The sequence below is a fragment of the Carya illinoinensis genome, chromosome 8 (genome assembly GCF_018687715.1).
Source record: "Carya illinoinensis cultivar Pawnee chromosome 8, C.illinoinensisPawnee_v1, whole genome shotgun sequence".
Lineage (NCBI taxonomy): Eukaryota > Viridiplantae > Streptophyta > Magnoliopsida > Fagales > Juglandaceae > Carya > Carya illinoinensis.
Window position 1 is genome coordinate 24,397,198 of NC_056759.1, and position 21,852 is coordinate 24,419,049.

Consider the following 21,852-nt stretch of genomic DNA (forward strand, 5'->3'; position numbering starts at 1 on the left):
CCTAACATGCATCAGCATTTTGCAATATTCACAGCAGATAATATTTTTCTTAAGCAATATTGTTGAGGATGTGTCCCACCACTGCCTATGCAACCATTCACCTGCAAATAGTAAGAAAACTCCGGTGGGACACACCTGAGAATACTCCGATGTTTAAATCAGTACAATATCTCTCAAAAGTATAGACTTCAGATTATCTCTCGTTTCTGGAGTTACTTGGTATATATAGAGGATACCTGTTAGACTAGATCATCCTTATATGAGATCACTATCCTATGATGTTTATCCTACTCTGTGTTTATCCTGTACTGTGTTTATCGGCTTAGACCATCTCTACATAACTGAAATAGTCACATACATGCATTAGAATTGCTTCTTCTCGAATAAAGTGGCGCGTAGTATGCAGATCCTTGTTGGGCCTTTCAGTTCAAGCCTGCTTATAGAGGACTTTCATATTTGGCTTGAATGCAAAATGGGCACTCCAAATACTATTCACCAAATTGATAATATTCCAAATAATTAAAACATAATTCATGCATACTTAACAAAATGAACATCTATTATTACAGTAAGGGTCTCAAAAGACTGTAATATTAAAACATGGGAAACTAGGCTCCATAATTATATTATCAAAATATACTATTGAGCTAGTTTATCAAGTAACTTGTGTAACTCGACTAATGATGCCAAAATACTGTCCAAAAACCTAACTATGGAGGCCTAAGCTCTGCATCATGTCTGCGGTGTCTAATCAACCTCATTCAGTCTGCCAGTATCTACTCCCTGCTCTAGTCCTTATACATCGCCTACAATTTGGAAGGAATGGTAGTTGGGACTACCACAGTGAGATTTAATTACAAATCTCAGCAAGTTAACAAAAAACTTCAACCTAGGTTAATGATGCATGCATGGCAGTAAAAACATGAATGCATAATCAAAGTCGTAAGTAAGTATAGCATAACTTGACATATAGTATGACATAACTAACATAACTTGAATTAAACTTGATTTGACATGATATGAATGTGGACTTAAAACATAACATAGACTAGCAACATGACATAAACGTGGACTTGAAACATAAAATGGACTTGAAACATAACATAAACATGAACATACATAACATGAGCATTAACTTGAGCATAACATAATATAAACGTGAACTTGAAACATGACGTGAACGTGAACATAATATAACACGAACATAAACTTGAATATAACACGAACGTGAACATAACATGACATGAAAGTGAACTTAAAACATAACATGAACGTGATCATAACATGACATAAATGTAAACTTGAAACATAACATGGACTTGAAACTTAGTATGAACGTGAACATACATAACATAAACATAAACTTGAACATAACATGAACCTGAGTATAACATGATATAAACGTGAATTTGAATATAACACGAATATGAACATAATATGATATAAACATGAACTTGAAACATAACATGAATGTGAACATAATATGACATGAACATAAACTTGAAATATAACGTGAACATGAACATAGCATAATATGAACGTTAATTTAAATTTAACTTGACATGAACTTGAACTTAATATAACGAAAGATTATACTCCTTCATCATAATATTCGGTAGCGCATAGCCTTGACCGTAGTACCAAGCAGTGTGTATATTCCTTCTATAGTACGGCAGATTATACTCCTTCACCATAGTACTCGGCAATACATAGCTTTAATCGCAATATCAAGCAGCATGTATTATAATTGACTGTAATATAACTAAACTGATTTATCCATCTTTAATATGTGAGATTATACTTCTTCACCTTAGTACTCGGCAACATATAGTCTTGACTGCAATACCAGACAACATGTATCACCATTGACCATAGTACAAATTAACTAATCCCTAAAGCTTAACAGTTCTCAAAATACACAATTGTATTTGAGGTAAAACGTGATGAAATGACAGAAGTCATGGCGCCACATAACATTACTTGAACATAACTTGAGAGATATGACTTACTCGAGGTAGAAACATTTCATAACATTACATAACATGTAACAGACAAAATTTCAAATATAGCAAAACATGTAATAGTGAACATTACGTGACATAACATAAATATAACAGATGGTATATGTAATATAACATACTTACAATAGATAGCAATACGTGATAGAAAATATTATGCAACAAATAAGTATTTCATGACAAAATAATTAATGTAACATATAAACATGTAATGACATGGTATGGCATGGCATGGCATGACATATATGACAACATACAAACATAAACTATAGTTCCCTTACCCATCACACATACACAGTAAATTGATAGTAAGTTAAGAACTAACTTACCTCAATTGTCGCATTCTACGAGAATAAAACGCAAAACATGAGGAACTATAAGAGGGTATTCTAAAAGTTAAAAATTTAATCACCAAGAATTAGAAACATGGAAAAAATGTTAATTTAGAATAAAATTACCATTTTACCTTCTACACGTGGAAAAATGATCATTATATCTATAACTTAAAGATTTCATATTATAACTTCAAAAATTACCAAAATTCACATTCTTCATGTAAATTTTGTCGTAAACTGAAATACAAACTCAAAAAAAATTTAAAACAATTCACAACTAGAAAAACTCACTATAGCCAAAACATTCATAGGTTATTTCTCTTGATCTTTGTTGCAATTTCTTCCAACTTCAAAACTCATGATTAAATCAAAATTTTACAACAAATATCTTCATATCCTTAGTTTAAAAACATATTTAAAAAATATATTAAGAAAAATCTAATCAGCAACACCAAACTTACTGTAAAAATACCCAAACTTTTTAACAAAAAAGGCAAACTATTGAATCACAAGTTTTGACCTTAATCAAAACATTTCCAAGAATTCTAAAGAAATTAAATCTTACTTCTAACATATTCATAATATCATTCTAAGATCAAATATGTTTTAAATCATCAAATAAAAGTACCAAAAATCACAAAACAACACTTGAAGTTTTTAGTTCTACACTTAGTCCAAAAACAAAAACTTTTTCTTAACTAGCTTTGATCAATCTCTTGGTCAATGGCTTAAAAATGTAAGATATTCAAACTAAAACATAAATTAGTTTAGAAATGTGTCCTAAAGAAGATCCAACCATCAAACTTAAAATCATATGGCTAAAAATCAACAAAACATAGATCTAACCCAAAAACATCAAATTTTATACCTAACCAAAATCCTCTTGTATAGAAAACTCATATCTTTGAAACTAGTTCTAAATATCTTCAAACTAACATCCTAACTTGCATATAAAAAACTATGATTATCACATAAAAATATCAAAACCTTTGGAGTAAGATTAGACTACGAAATATTCAAAATTTCTCAAAATAAAAACTATCTTTCTACTTCCAATTTTCAAGTTTCTAGATATAAGGAAATCTATTATCAAAAACTTTAGTTATGTAAAAAAACCTCAATGAACATTAATAAACACATACTAACAATTCCATAAAATTTTTAGACCAAGATATGTACATTAGCTTGGTCAAAAATTTCAAAACATAACATACTCTACATTTTAATGCCCAGAATGACCTTTCCATGGTTAAAAATAATTTTGACCAAACAAATTACCATGAAATGAGATAAATAAGATATCCACGAAAACTAAACTCAAATATGAACAACTTTCATGAAAGAGTTATTGCGAAAAAATACTTACAAAGGGTAAGAAATAGCCATGCAAAAAGGCTCATAAATATGCTCAAGAGAGCTCTTTTGGTTTCTCTCTAAGAATGGGGTGAATAAGTGATGAAATAAAGTGAAGTGTGTCTTGCACAACTTTAGACCTCTGGAGGGGGAATGTACGGGTTTTAGTGACCCTTGATTGTAGGTGCCTATGTCACATAAAGTGAAAAATAGTAAAGGGCAAGGATTGCCTGCTGCTACTGTGAGATATTGAGGGTGATGAGATGGATTTCTCTTTCACATCAAGATACTATTGGGTGCAGCTAAGGCCAGTGGATGGTCTGCCATGTGGGGGATAAAACTTATTCAAGAAATTTTCCTAAGGTGGCCAAATTTGTGGGCCTTGGTGGGCTCAACCAAGTAGGCTTTGATTTAGGATTAAAATGGGCTTTGGGATGCTATCAAGTCTAAATTTAATTTTTCTTGGCCCAATTAAATTTTCAATATTTAAAATGTTAGATAATGATGTCATAATAAGAATTTGATGAATTAATAGCATGTGGAGGTGATTTAATCAAGTGATTAAACACAATTCTAGAAATTGGATCGAAAGGGTTTGGAAACCAACTTTAGGGTTTCGGTTTCAACCAAGCTTTTGGGTTTCAATTAGATTCCATCCATTTAGGGTTTCAACTCTACTAACCCTCTTTGGTCTCACACAATTTGATTGATCAGATGAAAAAATAAAGTTTTGCTTAGGTGGCATGATCTCACCCCCTGATTTTGTTCACAATTCCATCGAATGGTTACTCATGTTGCCAAGTATCTAATACTATTCACTAAGTGTAGTTAAGATCTTGCCAAATGTCTAAATAAAATTTCTCTAATTTAATTTAGACATTTCATACTGTAATTTTGGAGACATTGCGCTAGGTATTACTATTGAGGTTATTATTCACTTTGGGAAAGTAAAAAATAAACATTGCACTGAAAAATCATAAATACTCATTCAAACCTATTGTGCAATTAATTTATCAAAATTCCACTCCGAAGTGCCTAAAAAGACAAAAATGCATTTTCGAACCATTGTATCTTTCGAAAATTGAAAATAGGATTATTGCATCATAAAATCCTAAATAATCAACAGAGTCTAATGGCGCAGACCATAATACATTCTAACACTTCTAACTACCTCAAATAAATAAAATCGCTCTCGTACTATAGTGAGTAATAATACTGACTATGCTGACACATTAAACCTATGTGATTAGTTGGCTCGTATATTATAGTTATATATGTATTATCTCATACATCTAACATTGCATAAGACATGCAAGCTATCTTACGTTCAAGTGCAAGATAATATCATATCAGTATAATTAAAAGGCCATTTAAATGCATGATACCAATGCGATTTTAAGGTGGATGTGCAAGCCATGAACTCAAGCGTGGTCCATATAGTACGCTAGAGTACTACACAGTCGGCTTCCGTTGCAGCAGCTAAGGGTGTAAAAATTAACCGAGAAACTGGAAAACCAAACTGAACCCATTCCCTTAGTTCCAAAACCGGCTGGTATCAGTATAGTTCCTAATCTATGCTTTTTAAGACCGGACTAGATCGGTTCACTATATTATATATTTTAAATTATTTTTTAATATTATATATAATATTTTAATATTATATCTAATTTATGTATATAAGATAATGTTATTATAATTTATAAGATAAAATCTTAATCCCAAACATGAAAATTTATTTGATTATATGCTTTAATGATAAAATATATATATTAATAACATTTTATAGCCTAATAAATTCTCAATATATTCTTGTTTATAAGTACAATAGTAAATTAGTAATACTAATATACATTAGTATATAATGTATTTTAATTACAATTTACATTTTATGGCCTAATACTAATAGTTTAATACTACGTTACTATTAGTAATATATTTTAAGTCTATATATAAATTACTATATAAATCAATATACTAAATAATTATATATGAAATAATAATATAGCAATACAAATACTATCGCTATCAATGATATAATTATAATAAATTAAAATCACTATACTAATACTAATATATATACTAATTATTATTAAAACCGAAAGCCGAACCAAACCAAACCGGACCGGAACCAGTAAAACTGAACGTACTGGTCTAGGAGGGTAATCGGTGCATAATCGGTTTTCGAAAAAATAAAATCAGCGCATACCAATTCGGTCTCAAATTTTGTCTAAAATCAAACTAAACCGGACTAGTTACACCCCTAGTTGTAGCACGGGAAGTTAGTGTACAACCTTATACACATAGTTAAGTGTGTTGGTTAGATAGATAAGTCAGATCAGTCAATTAATTCAGATAAATCAGACATATGTATAGCATAAGCATCAATATGAATTATCATGATTTTAAGTTCTTAGCATTAAATATTTTATGAAAACCTTATATTAAGTATGTTTACATTATGATGAGCTTTTTACTGAGTCATCGACTCATTTTAGGTTTTTTTTTTTAAATGTTTCTAAACCACTCCAGGTAAGCATGATGACGAGTACGAGCCAGGCCATACTTAGTTGGAGCAGTCGATTAAATTCCAGACTCCTTAGAATAAATTATTTTTATAACATAAATTTTATTCAATTTATTTTATTTAATATTTTTTGGGAGACATCTTTTTATGAAATAAATGTAAATTTTATTTTATTAGAGAGATCTCTTGTCAGAATATTTTTTAAAAAACACATAACATCTCTCTCTACGGAAAAGGGAGCATTTCATCTATAGTTTCAATCTCATCTAGGAATCCTTAAAAGGCTGTAAAAATTAAAATATTAAAAGCAAATATACATTTTCTAGTTGTCAACAGTACAACCATGAGAGACACAATATTAAAATAAAACAAATAAACAACTATATATTATTCTTGATAGAACGTCTCTCATCAACCATCTTCCCAATGCCCACCTCTCTCTCTCTCTCTCTCTCTCTCTCTCTCTCTCTCTCTCTCTCTCTCTCTCTCTCTCTCTCTCTCTCTCTCTCTCTCTCTCTCTCTCTCTCTCAGGTTAGTAACAAGACTTGTAACTATTCCCACTATACGGTGTTTCATAATTGAGTTTTGTAAATTACAGTTACTTTTACATATTTATTATGCATTCTATTAAAGTGATAGGTTAAAATAATTATTTTATGTTAAAAAAAATGATGCAGTTAATCATATTAGTGGAGTGCATAATGTGATGACCCGCTTTTGAGTGTATTTTCACTGTGACGTTACTTTTTCTCCGTCGTTTGCAGCGCCTCGTGTTTTCTAAAATTGCCATATAGCGCTGTAAGTATTTTCCAAACCCTATTTTCAGATTTAAAAATATATTGCTCATTCAATTTATTTTATCTGCTAGTTGGTTGATTCCGGACGGAGTCCGAGGAGTTCGGGGGTCGAATGGATGGAGGACGGAGTTGCCTGTTTACTTGATTTATGTTGTTGGATTATTTTATTATGCATTGTTATGGCATTGCATGGTGCATGCACGTGTATTTTTGTTTAAGTGTGAAAAGCCTGTGTATTGGCGTAAGTGGTCTTAAGGGTGCATGCGTATCACGACCCCAAGTCGGGATGGGGTATTATCCCGGTGGAGCTCCTCTAGTCACTCGGGAGCGGAATAAACTGAGTGATGTCCCCTGGGTTGTCGCTAGACGACGGGAGCGGGGGCTAGGGGTTGCTTGGCTACGAACGCGCCGGGCGCGGAACCGAGCATCGCCCTACGCACCGACTCCGTGGCCCTTCGCTGGTGAGGGCTAGAGGATGCTTGGCTACGAACGCGCGGGGCGCGGAACTGGGCATCGCTCGTTAGGTGTCACATGCGTAGTGGTACTCTGCAGTGTGGCACTGGAGCCAGGGTGTGCGGATGACCCCTAGGGGAGGTCATGGTGCATACGGATAAAAATGGATTCTGGTTTAAGTCGGATAAAGGCCAAATGTGACTTTTGGCGTGTTTTTCGGAAAGGATGTGTCTTTGGGCCAAATGGGTTTTTTTGGCGTGTGTGGAAAAATCGTGTTTTATGGGCTTTGTGCATTGGGCATGTTTCATGCATTTTGTTTGAGTTCTATGTGTTTTTTATCTGGTAGTGTTTGGGTTTTACTTACCTGCGGTACCATTTTTGGTTCTGTAGCTTTTGGTGCAGAGTTGGAGGACGAAGAGGAGGAGGCTGAGCCCGAGGATGCGACTCCGCCGGGTTGTTGATGCTATGCTTTATATTTGGTTTAAAACTGTATTTGTGTTTTTGTAATATTTTATTTATGTATGTTTTAAACAGCTTGTATTACGTTAAGAACAATTCTGGTACTTAGTTATGACTTTCGTTATCCGCTGCGTGTTCTTTCGTGCACATTTGTTGCTTTTGCACACACTTGGCACCCGTCGATAGGATGGTGACCCGGGTTGTCACCATCCGGACGTCTCGATTTTCCCGTATTCGGGCGTGGGGATTTGGGGGCGTCACACATAAGGAGTTAACAAAAGTGACTTTATTTATTTTTATTAAAAACTGATATATTTATGATGTTATAATATTATTGAAAATGTTTTTATATGAGTGCATGTAGGAATTTTATTTGTCCTTTGTAATTATCAATTTGCAACCATTGTTAAGTTGTGTTATATATATATATATATCATATTTTTGTATTGAATTAGATTATGGAAAGAATTTACGTTATGTGTAGCAAGTCTTAAAACTAATATGAAATGGTATTTCAAGATTTTGGATGTTTCGGTCATGACCACAGGGTGCTTGCTGTGGTTTTTACACGGGTCTTTAGTTTTATTCCGTTTGATTCATTGGTTAATCATTTGTTTACAATAAGAAGTTGGTGGTTAGTGTCTTTTTTATCTTAAGGTTGTTTTGTCTATATTTCCTTTTGGTTGGTTATTAGTAATATAACTACCGTATTAAGAACTTTTTAATAAAGACTCGGAGGTTCTGGCCCCCTTTTCCAAAAAAAAAAAAGAAAATCTCAAAAAATTATAGATCAATACAATATACATCATGGACAAGCAAAAAACGATTGATACGTTTTTCAAGAAAAAATATAATTAGTACGTACGATTAAACTTCCAACATATCTTCTTCAACTTCTTCTGGTCCTTGAAACTTAATTTAGCTCTAGAGCAATGTTCTTCTAAGGTTTCAAGACTTGAATCACAAGTACGTACGATGTAATTTTAGGGTGTGCAATTCCCATATACTCTATTTGAAAGAGGATGAAAAGAGGATGAGGTCTCCTATTAAAAGATTAGTTTTTTCGTGTAAGTTTCATGTTTATCCATTTTTTTAAATGAAATATATGGGATTTGCACACTTTAAAACTGTAAATATCATTTTTATTTTTCTTAAAAGGACAATAAGATGTCTTAAAGGTAGTGCATTTACAGTGAAAGGATTTCGAAACTAGGGGAAAATTCATTATCAACTTATTAAAAAAAGGTAAATAAAAAACTGCTCATTATTGTCCAGTTTCTGGTTTTGGTCGAATGTCTGAAAAACAGCTAAAAAGCATATGCTTTACTAGTAGGGTTAAAGAAGGAATTATTTTCTTTCTTTCTTCATCTTCGTTTTTCCTCATACGGGTGGTTATATTCCACAATTTTTTTAGTGTTTGGTTTGAGAGAAGACGTAGGGAATGATAAGAGGAAATGAATCTAAGAAAGTTTTTATGGTTTCAACACCTTGTGTGGAAAAATGAAGTTCCCTGGTGTGGTTCTAATGGAGGTAGCTATTTCTATAGGCGTGAGAGTTTTTACTTTCCTTTTAAGTTGCCACGTCACCGCACTTGGCATGACCATGTCTAGCGGTACATCACAAATTGAATTGTTTTAAATATCAATTTATGAGAATTTGATTTAAATATTCTTTTCATTCATTGTAAAACTATATTTTTTTTGTAGTATTATTCTATTCAGAAACGCTTCCCACCGGTCGGGCTGAGAATCCCACAAAAGCAGCCCTCCATTTAGCTAACTCCACGTAAGAAAATACACTGTTAAAAAAATGGACTCCACCACAGAGAATCACGATCGTATATAGCCCAGCCCTTCCACCCCTCTCTTCCTCACTGCATCCCTTGGCACGGCCTCAGTTTGACGCCGACGCGAGTAGTCTTCCCACCCGAACTCCGGTTCGCCACTGTCAAGCTCTTCAACTGGATTTTCCGCTAGTTCTCCTCCTACTACTACTTCGACATCACCGAGATTGATGGAGTCAACACCAACGAGCTCTACAACTCCGTCCAGGTATACCTCAGCTCCTCCGTCTCCATCACTGATAGCCGCATCAGCCTCACCCGCACCCTAAATGCCACCGCCATCACCTTCAGCATCTCCAACAATAACAGCATCGTCGACACCTACAACAGTGTCACCGTTCTCTGGTAACACGCCGTCACACAAAGGCAAGCTCAAACCTTCTCATGGCGTCCTTTACCATAAGCTTGACCAGGTGAAAAAGTTGACTTAATATCTTTGGAAACGGATTAAACAGATTCTATCAACTTTAATTCAAGTTTTTTTTTTTTCAATGCAAAGTTGAGGTTCTGGGTTTGAGTTTGAATCAATCTTGAGAACCCTACAATTACTTCATCAGTTTTTGTAGCCGAAAAGTTTTCTTTTTCTCTGTTCATCAATGGTTTGCTTGTTCTATTTTTAACAATATCGTTTTGAAACACCACCGCCCTGCAAACCGGCCCTCCTGCCATCTTTCACACCGAAGAAGAGGCGCAGAAGCTATTGTCGTCCATGTTGCTGCTTCCTCTGCATCTTTGTTCTCGTCCTCCTAACCGGTCCTAAGGAATTCTCAAACAAGAAAGAAAAAGTGGCCAAACCATATATAAGTTATGTTATAACTTATACCGAGAAAGAGGAGGGAAAATCAATCGAGAAAGCCAGTTTTGCGCCAGATAGCATTTCTAACCTGGCGCAGATCCCTTCCCTTGAGAGTCCTACCAACACCTTCCGAAACCGAAAACGTCGTCTTAGGCGACACCCCGAAGCCCCTGGCAACGATCTCGTGAGGCGGTAACATGTCGGCTTCTTCTCCGTCATCGTCGTCCACGTCGAGAAGCAGTACGTTACTCCTCTTCGCCATGGCATTCGAAAGCACCGGCACCTTCATCGGCATAGACTGATGGTGGTGCAAGTTCCTGCCCTGCAACGACTGCGAGTACTCCCTCTCCGGCAGTCTCGGGATCGATGGAATCGCTTTCGTTGACGACGAAGACGTGGATGATGTTAAAGGCTTGTGGCACAGGACTGGTCCCTCACGGAGAGTCTGGTAGCGCAATCAATCGGCTTGGGGTAGCACGGAGAGGATTTCTTATTCCATCGATTGCCCGAAATTCAAGCGACGATGGTGATCATGGTGGGTATCGGAGTGGTTAGGTTCGGTAAAATCAGTGGTCCAAAAGACTTCTACTTCGTTGAGCTCGTGTTCTCCGGGCGATTCAGTGGATGATGGTGCCGGAAGGGAGAAAACGCCGAGGAAGTGGTCGGAGGAGGGTGAACGGCGGTGACGGTGCCCGGGCCCGGTGAACTCCATTTTGATTGGGTCTGATAGAGTCCCCAAGTAACAGAAAGAGAGTGCACCAAAGATAAGTAACAAAAAGATTGGGTGAATCGCGGTTTAGACATAAAGAACATGAGACGCGTACATGGCAGCCAATTACTGGAGGGCTGTTATTTGAGGGTTAACAGCCCAACCGGTCCCCAGGTATTCTCTATTCTATTTAGATGCCACCCTATCATTATCATTGGTGATGATAAAGTAATGACAAAGGCAATTGCAAATGTATTATTGAATACGATTTATAAATTGTGTTTGTGGCATCTTTTACAAAAAGTCCAAGAACATTTTGCTCATTTTATAATAATTTTTCAACATTTCATAAAGATTTGCCATTTTATTCATGAAACTTTCACTATATAAGTTTGAGTACTAATGGTGTGAAATCTTAGCGAAGTTCGATTTGGAAGAAAATGGTTAGGTTGACTAATTGTATTCAAGGCAGACAAATTAAGTGGGTGCCAACTTATTTGAAAGGCATTTTTTGTATTGGAATGTCCAATATTCCTCAATGAAATGAGTACATGAATATGTTTTTTGAAGATTACATTCATTCGAGCCCGATGGTCAACAACTTTGCTCACCGGCGTGAGAAGGCCATGAATGCAAGTTATCTTAATGGCAGGGAAGAAGATGTGAAGAATGAAGATAAAAATAACATGACCATTATTCCAAACTTATTACTAGATTGAGGAGGCAGTGAGGATATATATATATATATATATATGAAAAACCTTCTTAATGTTTTAGGAATGACTATTTAATAGCAAACATTACAGAAATCTAAAACTCACAAAAATATCAACATATATCTGCAGATTTACAAAGGTTCTTTTGATGAATACTAGTATTATGAAAGAGACAATTCATGTTAACATGGTAAACACCAATAGTCCACATTTTATCAGCCAAGTTCTCTCAAACTTCTTCATAATATTACAAGATCCTCCACAAGTCTCATGCAAAGGGTGACGCCTCCAAATTTTGCTTGGTATTGGATGGACATATGAAGCGTTGAGACATGCAACACAATGTTACTTGCCCTCGTTTATGATATATAAGATGCAATGTTCCTAACATGCATCTAACATTATGTAATATTCATAGTGGATAATTGTTTTCTTGAGCAATACTATGCACCAAACTGATAATATCCCAAATACTTAAAACATAATCCATTTTTATGGAAAAACTAAACATCCATTATTACAGCACGAGTCTGAAATGTTTGTAATCATAAGAGTACTAGAGACTAAGCTCCTTAAATACAAGTAGTAACTAACACAACTCTACTAGGCTATTCATCGAGTAGCTCACGCAACTCAGTCAAGGATGCCATAATACTAGCGATAAATTGGAGCATCGAGGCTATGAGCTCCACGTCATGTTGTTGAAATCTAATCGACCATCTCCAGTTGGTCGAACCCTGGTGCGCCTCCTGATCCTAACACATGGTTGCCCCTAGATTTTCGTTTGGAATTGGACGGACATCTGAAATGTCAAGACATGCAACATAATGTTACCTGCCTCCGTTCATGACATATAAGATGCAATATTTCTGACATACATTTGCATTATGGAATATTTGCAGTAAATAATTTTTTCTTGAGCAATACTATGCACTAAATTGATAATATCCCAAATAATTAAAATATAATCCATGCATACTTAACAAAGTGAACATCTATGATTACAATAAGGGTCTCAAAAGATTGTAATATCAAAACATGGGAGACTGAGCTTCATAATTATATTACCAAAATATACTATTGGGCTAGTTCATTGAGTAACTCTTGTAACTCGACCAACGATGCCAAAATACTGTCCAAAAACCTAACTATGGAGGCCTAAGCTCAATGTCGCATCTGCTGCGTCTAGTCAACGCCCTCTGGTCTGCCAATGTCCACTCCATGCTCTAGTCCTGACACATTGCCTATCATTCGGGGGGAATGGTAGTTGGGACTACCACAGTAAGATTTGATTACAAATCTCAACAAGTTAACAGGATATTTCCACAAAAATTAATGAGGCATGGATGGCAATAAAAGTATGAATGCATAATCAACGTCGTAAGTAAACATAGCATAACTTGACATATAGTATGGCATAACTAACATAATTTAAACTGAATTTCACTTGACATGACGTGAACATGAACTTAAAAAACATAATATAAACTAGCAACATAGCATGAATGTGGACTTGAAACATAAACTAAACTTGAAACATAGCATGAACGTGAACATACATAACATGAACATGAACTTGAACATAACATGAACCAGAACATAACATGATATAAACGTGAACTTGAAATATAACGTGAATATAACATAACATGAACGTGAACTTGAATATAACATAAACGTGAACATAACATGACATGAACGTGAACTTGAAACATAACATGACATAAACGTAAACTTGAAACATAACATGGACTTTAAACATAATATTAATGTGAACATACATAATATGAACATGAATTTGAACATTACATGGACCTGAGAATAACATGATATAAATATGAACTTGAACATAATAAAAACATGAACATAACATGAACGTGAACATAAAGTAACATGAACATAAACTTGAAACATAACAGGAACGTGAATATAGCATAACATGAATGTGAACTTAAACTTAACTTGACATGAATTTGAACTTAACATAACGATAGATTATATTCATTCACCATATACTCGATCGCACATAGCCTTGACTATAGTACCAGGTAGTACATATCTTCCTTCTGTACTATAGCAGATTATACTTCTTCACTATAGTACTCGATAACGCATAGCCTTAACCGCAGTACTAAGCAGCATATATTATCCATGACCGTAATATAACTTAACTGATTTATCCATCTGTAGTATGGGAGATTATACTCATTCACCTTAATACTCCACAGTACATAGCTTTGACCGCAATACCAGGTAGCACATATCAACCTTGATCGTAGTACAAATTAACTGATCACTGAAACTTAATTGTTCTCAAAATATACAACTGTATTCGAGATTAAACGTTACTGGAATATTAAATGACAGAAGTCCTCACACCATAACATTAATTGAACGTAACTCGAGAGATATAACTTACTTGAGATAGAAACATGACATAACATGTAACAGATAACATTTCATAATATGGTATAACATGTAACAAATAATATTTCATGACATGACATAATGTAACAGTGAATATTACGTGACATGGCATACATGTAACGAATGGCATATGTAACATAACATACTTACAATAGATAGCAATATGTGACAGAATATATTCTACAACAAATAAGTATTTCGTGACAAAATAATTAGTGTAACATATAAACATATAATGACATGGCATGGCATGGTATAAAGGACAACATACAAACATAAACTGTAGTTCTCCTACCTATCACACATACACAGTAAACCGATAGTAAGTTAAGAGCTAACTTACCTCGATTGTCGCATTCTATGAGAACAAAGTGCAAAACATGAGGAACTGTAAGAGGGTATTCTAAAAGTTAGAAATTTAATCACTATGGATTAGAAACAATGAAAAAAAAAATACTAACTTAGAGTAAAATTATCATTTTTCCCTCTTCATGTAGAAAAATGACTATTTTGCCTATAACTTAAGGATTTCATATCCCAACTTCAAAAATTATCAAAATTCACATTCTTCAAGTAAATTTTTTCCTAGACTCGAATACCAACTCCAAAAAATTTAAAACAATCCATCACTATGGAAAACTCACTATAGCCGAAACATTCATAAGCCATTTCTCATGATTTTTGTTACAATTTCTTCCAATTTCAAAACTCATGATTAAATTTTAAAACAAAGATCTCCATATCCTTGGTTTAAAAACATACTTGAATCATCCATTAAGAAAAAGTTAATCATCAACACCGAACTTACTGTAAAAAGACCCAAACTTTTTAACAAAAAGGAAAACTATTGAATCACAAGTTTTGACCTTAATAAAACATCTTCAAGAATTCCAAGAAAATCAAATCTTATTTCTAACATATTCATAACATCATCTTAAGATCAACCATGCTTTAAATCATCAAACAAAAGTACCAAAAATCACAAAACAACACTTGAAGTTTTTGATTCTACACTTAATCTAAAAATGTAAACTTTTTAGTAACCATGTAATAAGTTCTATTATAGTTTTAGGGCATATAACTTATAGCTTAAGTAATAAGTTCTATTATTAAAAATTTATTTACTATTTGGTAACCATGTGTTTAAAGCACTATTAAAAAAGTACTTTCTGATATAGAAAAGATGATCATTTGAATTTTTCTTAAAGATTATGACCATATTTTTGAAAGTTTAAAAGTTGTAATTATCCTAAAGAAAGTTGTATAGATATTTTCATTTATTGATAGTCTTTTTAAAATTTAAATTACATTCTGCATTATCACGTTTGAAGAAAAGCACCGTACTGTTTAACTTATTTGAGATTAAAAAGTATTTTAATATAACACCCAAACAACCTAATTTTTCTATTAAAGAGCTTTTAAGACTATTTAAATACTTTTTAATACTCCTAACGTAATTCCAAACAGGCCGTAAATAAAATTGGTAAATACTAAGACCAATTACACCACAACCCTTTCCGCGCCACTACTCCCTCAGGAGGCATAGAACATATAGGACTGGGCTCATCCCCGCTTTCCAAAACAAGTGGGGAAGCACTACCTTCTGTTACACCATTTTCATCTTCTAAAAGAGACTCGTCTGCTTCTTCCAAAGTACTCAAAACCCTTGAAGGACCCATATCTTCAAATAAAAGTGAACCCTAGAAAAATGTGCCAACCCCATTTGCAGCTGGTGATTGAAAGCAGTCAGACGGCAAGCTGCCGATGACCTAAGTGACACTCGCGTGAATAGTGATGCCAGCATTCGTCGAGGTGCCCTGGGCCGGCAACCTTCAAACTGGTAGGATAGAGCCCTCCCTCCCCCCCCCCCCCCCCCCCCCCCGGGGATCCTTTTTTAACCCACCACCCAAACCCATGACCAGGTCCAGCCCATTATCCACTTTAATCATCAAATCTCTCATATTCTCCATAACTCCTACCAATTGAGCTTTGACAACCCACAAGACCCCTTCCACCCTTACACACTCGACAGAGGCACCCATTCCACCATGCAACACATGAGGAGTGTGCTTACCCTCCACTTCTCCCAGCCTCACACACTCGATAGAGGCACCCATTCCACCATGTAACACATGGGGAGTGTGCTTACCCTTCACTTCTCCCCACCCTAACAGCTTTTGTCTCCTACAAGTACCTTACCCTTTCCTTCCGTTGCAGGGCTACTCTTGGCCGGTATACATGCCAGTGACCTAAACACCAATGTGCACAAAAGGCCCCTTTGATTGAGAAAGGCCTTCCCACTATCTTTCCATCAACAAACTCCCCTTTGTTTGCCTACTCCAGAGCAAGGCTTTGGACCCAATCACACTTTGAATGGAATGCACAAAAACTTTTCATCCGATGCCACTTGCACCTTCAGGGATCACCAACAAAACTTTCCTTCTTCCATTTCGGAATTCTGAGAGTTGCAAAAAACTGCCCCTTGCGTTAATATGGTGTTGAATGATGAGAACTCCATTGACCATCCTTAGCTTCCTGAAGAATCCTTCATGACAGGTGTGTTCTAAGCAATCCTCTATCCCCTTAGCAACCCATAAAGCCACCAACCCACATAGACACATGAACTTAGTCATTCTTTTGCTACGTTCAAAGATGCAAAAGTTGTTTCCTCCCTCTTTCGTAAAAACAAAAGTTTTTAATTCCACATTCAACCACCTTTCAACTTCCATCTGATACGATTCTACATCTGACGTCGTCATCCTCTAATTCCAAATTAGAGATCATATCCCAAGATCATCTTGCGTCATCATCTCAAGAAGAAAAAATGTTATACATGAATAAAATGCAGATCTGGTGTAGATTTGATGCTTATTAAGCGTAAATTACACCAAATATGCAATGACGAAACCAAAAGAAAGGTTTCCTTAGAAAATCCCAGTCTCTGGAGGAAGGATTGATGCCAGAGTGCCCTTAGAGGAGTCGACAGAGCTCATTGGACTTGTCTGTGGTGGTGGTGGTGGTGGTGGTGGGGGTCCCAATGTATTACAAAAAGGTTATGCATTTGCAACTGTCTTACCTAAGCAAGATCGATTGAAGAGTCCCAACCTGTTTCTACATTTAAGGATGCACAATCTTGTTGTATCATTGAGGTGGCAACGGCAAGGTAGCGAGCATACTGTGAGAGGGTGCAGCAGTGGAAAAAGTGTGAGTAGAAAGGCTGGTGGCAAGAGAGAGACAGTGGCGGAAGCTTTGAATGCTAGGGTTTTAATCAGAATGGTTCAAGAATGTGGTTGAGTAAGGGATAATGAAGTTGGTGGATTGACATGGGGGAGGATATGTTGATCATCATTTAATGTTGGTCTTGTCTGAAACACCACCAAGTCCCAAAACAGTTTTGCTACAGGTACACCGGTTGGGTACCTTTGGGGGAATCAGGTGATGTGACAATCGATTGTAAAAAACAAAATGAAAAGGAAATGAAATGAAACCCAAAAGTGAAAAATGAAACCCTTCAACTTCCCATCACTCTCTCAAACCATACTCAGCTAGCAACCACCATGCATACTTCTCCCCCACCCCCAACGATTTCTCACCATCACTTTCTTTTTGATTTTTAGTTTTGCCTGCACCCATGACCCTCTCTTCCACGATCTAGCTGTTTTTCTCTTTACATTGCAATTTTTTTTTTCTCTTTTCAAACTCACAGGAGACGCCACTCACCCTCTCTCTCGTTCTTCTTACGATTTTTTGCCAAACCCATGAGTCCCCACTGGTGCCATCTTCAAGCTCGACGATGAGCACTCCCCCACTCTGTTCCATTCTCCTTGCCCAACAACCACAACCGCATGCTCCTCCCTCATTCGCCAACCCAATGACGAAGCCACTGCAACCCCCCATGACCCAACTCCTCCATGTCCTCAAATAAGAAGCAGCCCCATGCACACGTCCACCTTCGTTTGAGGAGAATCGGACAAGACCACCCAATACTGCCCAAGCTCCTCCTTGTCGTTACCACCCTACACCAAGAACCACCAACCACCACCTAAGGCCTCCACGTCACACCGCAATCGAATGAAACATACTTTGTTTTTCTACTCTGAAACAGAGCACTCTACCAACCACCATGGAAGCCTAGTCCTCCACCACCCTCTCAACTGCTCCATGTCGTGCTGTGCCGCCACGTATCCTCCATCCTGCAATCTCTATCCCCGACGACTTCTGCTCTAACCACTAGCTCTTTACCCTTCTCACTCTCGGTAAGACCTTTGAACTGCCACCTCTCCCCCTCTTCTCTCCACCTTGGTCAATATCACTAAACCTAACATTTCCCCTCACTATACAAAGCTCGTGCCTCTGTGAGCCACCATCATAGGGTATCTCCACCCTTCTCAGCTGTTCTCTTGGTAAAACTTTCCCTCTCTTTCTCTAAGTCTCGTTCCCTTCCTCAAGTTAGCTTTCTCTCACTGTGTGGGGGTGTTTGGTCTATGAGGGTGTTTTTTCTGTGGGGAAGCTTGTTTCATGTTTCGTCTGTGGGGGTGTTTCAAAGCACTGTTTTATTATTGTACATGTGGAGGGACGGGTACGCAGGGTTTCCCAAACCCGAGTGCAAGTAGAGTTTTTCGACCCTAAATAAATGTCAACCTTTCAAAATACTAAGTCAACAAAACAAAACAAATCTATTGAATAAAATTCTCCAATAATCAAAGTACTCTCTTTGTACTTAATCCACTATGCTCACATAGTCTTACCCATGCTTGCTATTTTGATTTTGAATCCTCAACTGAAACACCCAAAACATTTAAAAAAATAGTAAAGATAAGGGGTGAGTTATCAATAACAAAAAATACAGAGAACATATACTAGTATGTAAACATGAGCCTTTTACTGAATCAGAATACAAAACAAAATATTTTAGTTTTAGAATGTAGAACTGTGACCAACCGGTCTTTTCTTTCTATTGGTCACGAGTGTCGTCTACGCCTTTCAAATATCAAAGTCGTGTTTTTAACCTCAAAATTGTGTTTTTAAATTTATTTGGTGATTTTTCAAATAAAGTCTAGTGTTTTAAAGTCTTCGGAATTTTTAAATGTCCAAAATTATTTTAAAGAAATATATTTTTGATATTATTGAACCAAGGCCAGTTTTAGAGAACGCTTCAGAACGGTCAGGCTTCTAATAGGGGAAGAGCAACCCTCCATTCAGCCATCGACATGTAGGAAAAAACACAATAAGCTCCTTAGGCTTCACCACATAGAATCACAATAGGCAAGACATTGCACCGCCAATCGCCGTCTCTTTGCATGGGCACCCAAGACAAAGACGTTGCCTACCTCCCATCGCCGAACACAGAAAATATGAAGAAAATCTAAGTAAGCAAACTCTGAAGATTTTCTAAAACCAAATGAAGAACATATGAAGCAAAACAACAACCCCCACAACCCCCCCCCCCCCCCCCCCCCCCCGCGGGTGAATCCAGATAGCACCCTTCACTCTCAGTTTTTTCATACTTAAAAAAAAATACCCTTTTACATGTAAAAATACGAAAATAAATTACCAGAAACTAGTCATTAGATAAGAAAATATGCAGTCTATTCTTATATTTGATCCAACTACATCCAAGTTTCTTTCTCATTCCTCTTCTTAATTGGGCCACATCCTTCCATTTCCCCAGTGTAGCATAAATATTTGCTAACAATCATGGTCTCCCACTTAAGATCTTCAACTTGTCAGTCTCTGTTGCAAAGGAGATGATAGAAAGTTGTTGGTTTGCTCAAACACCACACTTTTGCCATTGTGGATCGTAAGATTTCTTGCCCTATCGGTCTATCAACACAATCATCCCGCCTAGACTCCATTCACCTTTTCTCAGCACTTCATTCGAAATTTGCGAGTCCAAGTCAATAGATAAATCTTCTTCTTCAGATAGTTTTGTCCAAACACTCTAAAGTTCCTCCATCCTATTTCTCCCCTATCCACCACAAACCTATTTACTCCAATCTTGCAAACGAAGTAACAGTACTCTTTACTTCCTCTATGAGTTCGAAGAGAGAAGATATATTTGTGTTTATGGTGTTTAGATATTGAGATGAGATGGAATGGAGATAAGATGGGATGAAATGATATGGATGCATCTCTCTATCCAAATCATTCCTAAGGGTAGACTTGTATGCAACTTAAGTGTGTTATTTGTTTAAAAACATGATGCCTTAAAAAAATGTAACATTTGGGACTCTAGGCAAATGGATCTCAGGCTTGTAAATGAATCCAATCGAGCCGATTCGATTCGATCAGGAGTACTCAAACTCGATTAATATATTTACTCATTTAAACTAATCTCAAACTCAAAAATAATCTTAAATATATTTGTTCAAACTCTTCTTGCTAGCCATTAATATTGTTCGTACCCAACTCAAACTCAACTAAAAATAAACGAATGAGTTGAACTCAAGTAGCTCAAGCTTGAACTCAATTTTTTTTTTTCTTATTCTTATATTTTGATTAATATAAAAAATTTTAAATTTCACCAAAAAAAAAAAATCCTAACCATTTAACTATTCAACTACATATTTTTTATTAAAAAAAATTATGATATAAATTTTTATAAAATAAAATCACTTGATAGTTATAAATTTAAAACGTAATGCATCAAATAAATGCAATAAATTAAATTATCTAATATATTTATATATATATATATAGCATAATAAGTTAAAAGTAGTCGTATAATATATTATGATTAAATAGTTATTGTATATAAGTTATCGTACATATTTACACTAGAAATATAATAATATGAAACTATACTATAATAGTTATAAATTACAATGTGTTATCATTTATCTAATATAATTAAAACCATATTGTGTACAAGGTTAAGGATATGATTTCTTAATTAAAAAGAAATACTATCAACTTATGTTATGATATATATTATTTATACAAATTTTACTTAATCAATTAAAGCTAATTAGGTAAATGTTTAGAGTAAATGTGCACTCTAAACATTTCTAATTATATCAATAGGCTATAATCTATATAAAATTAGAAAATTTATATAAAACATTAATGCTGAATTACATAATACATAATTTACTAAATTTCTAAATAACTAATATTACAAAGATAGCTTGATATATAAAACAACTTGTAATAAAATAGACAACTAAATATTATAACTAATTACAACAAATATCTTCTATAAAAAGAATTATACAAAGTATCCTATACACATTTTGGAAACATAATAAATACAATAAATAAGGTAAACTATAAATAAGTTATAATATATAATGAAGTATATAAAATACAGCTAGCATGTAATAAATATAATATACATATATAACAAATGACGAGCTTCAAGACGAGCTCAAACAAACCAAGACGAGCGTTACATGAGTTATATTCACAAGCCTAAACTGAATT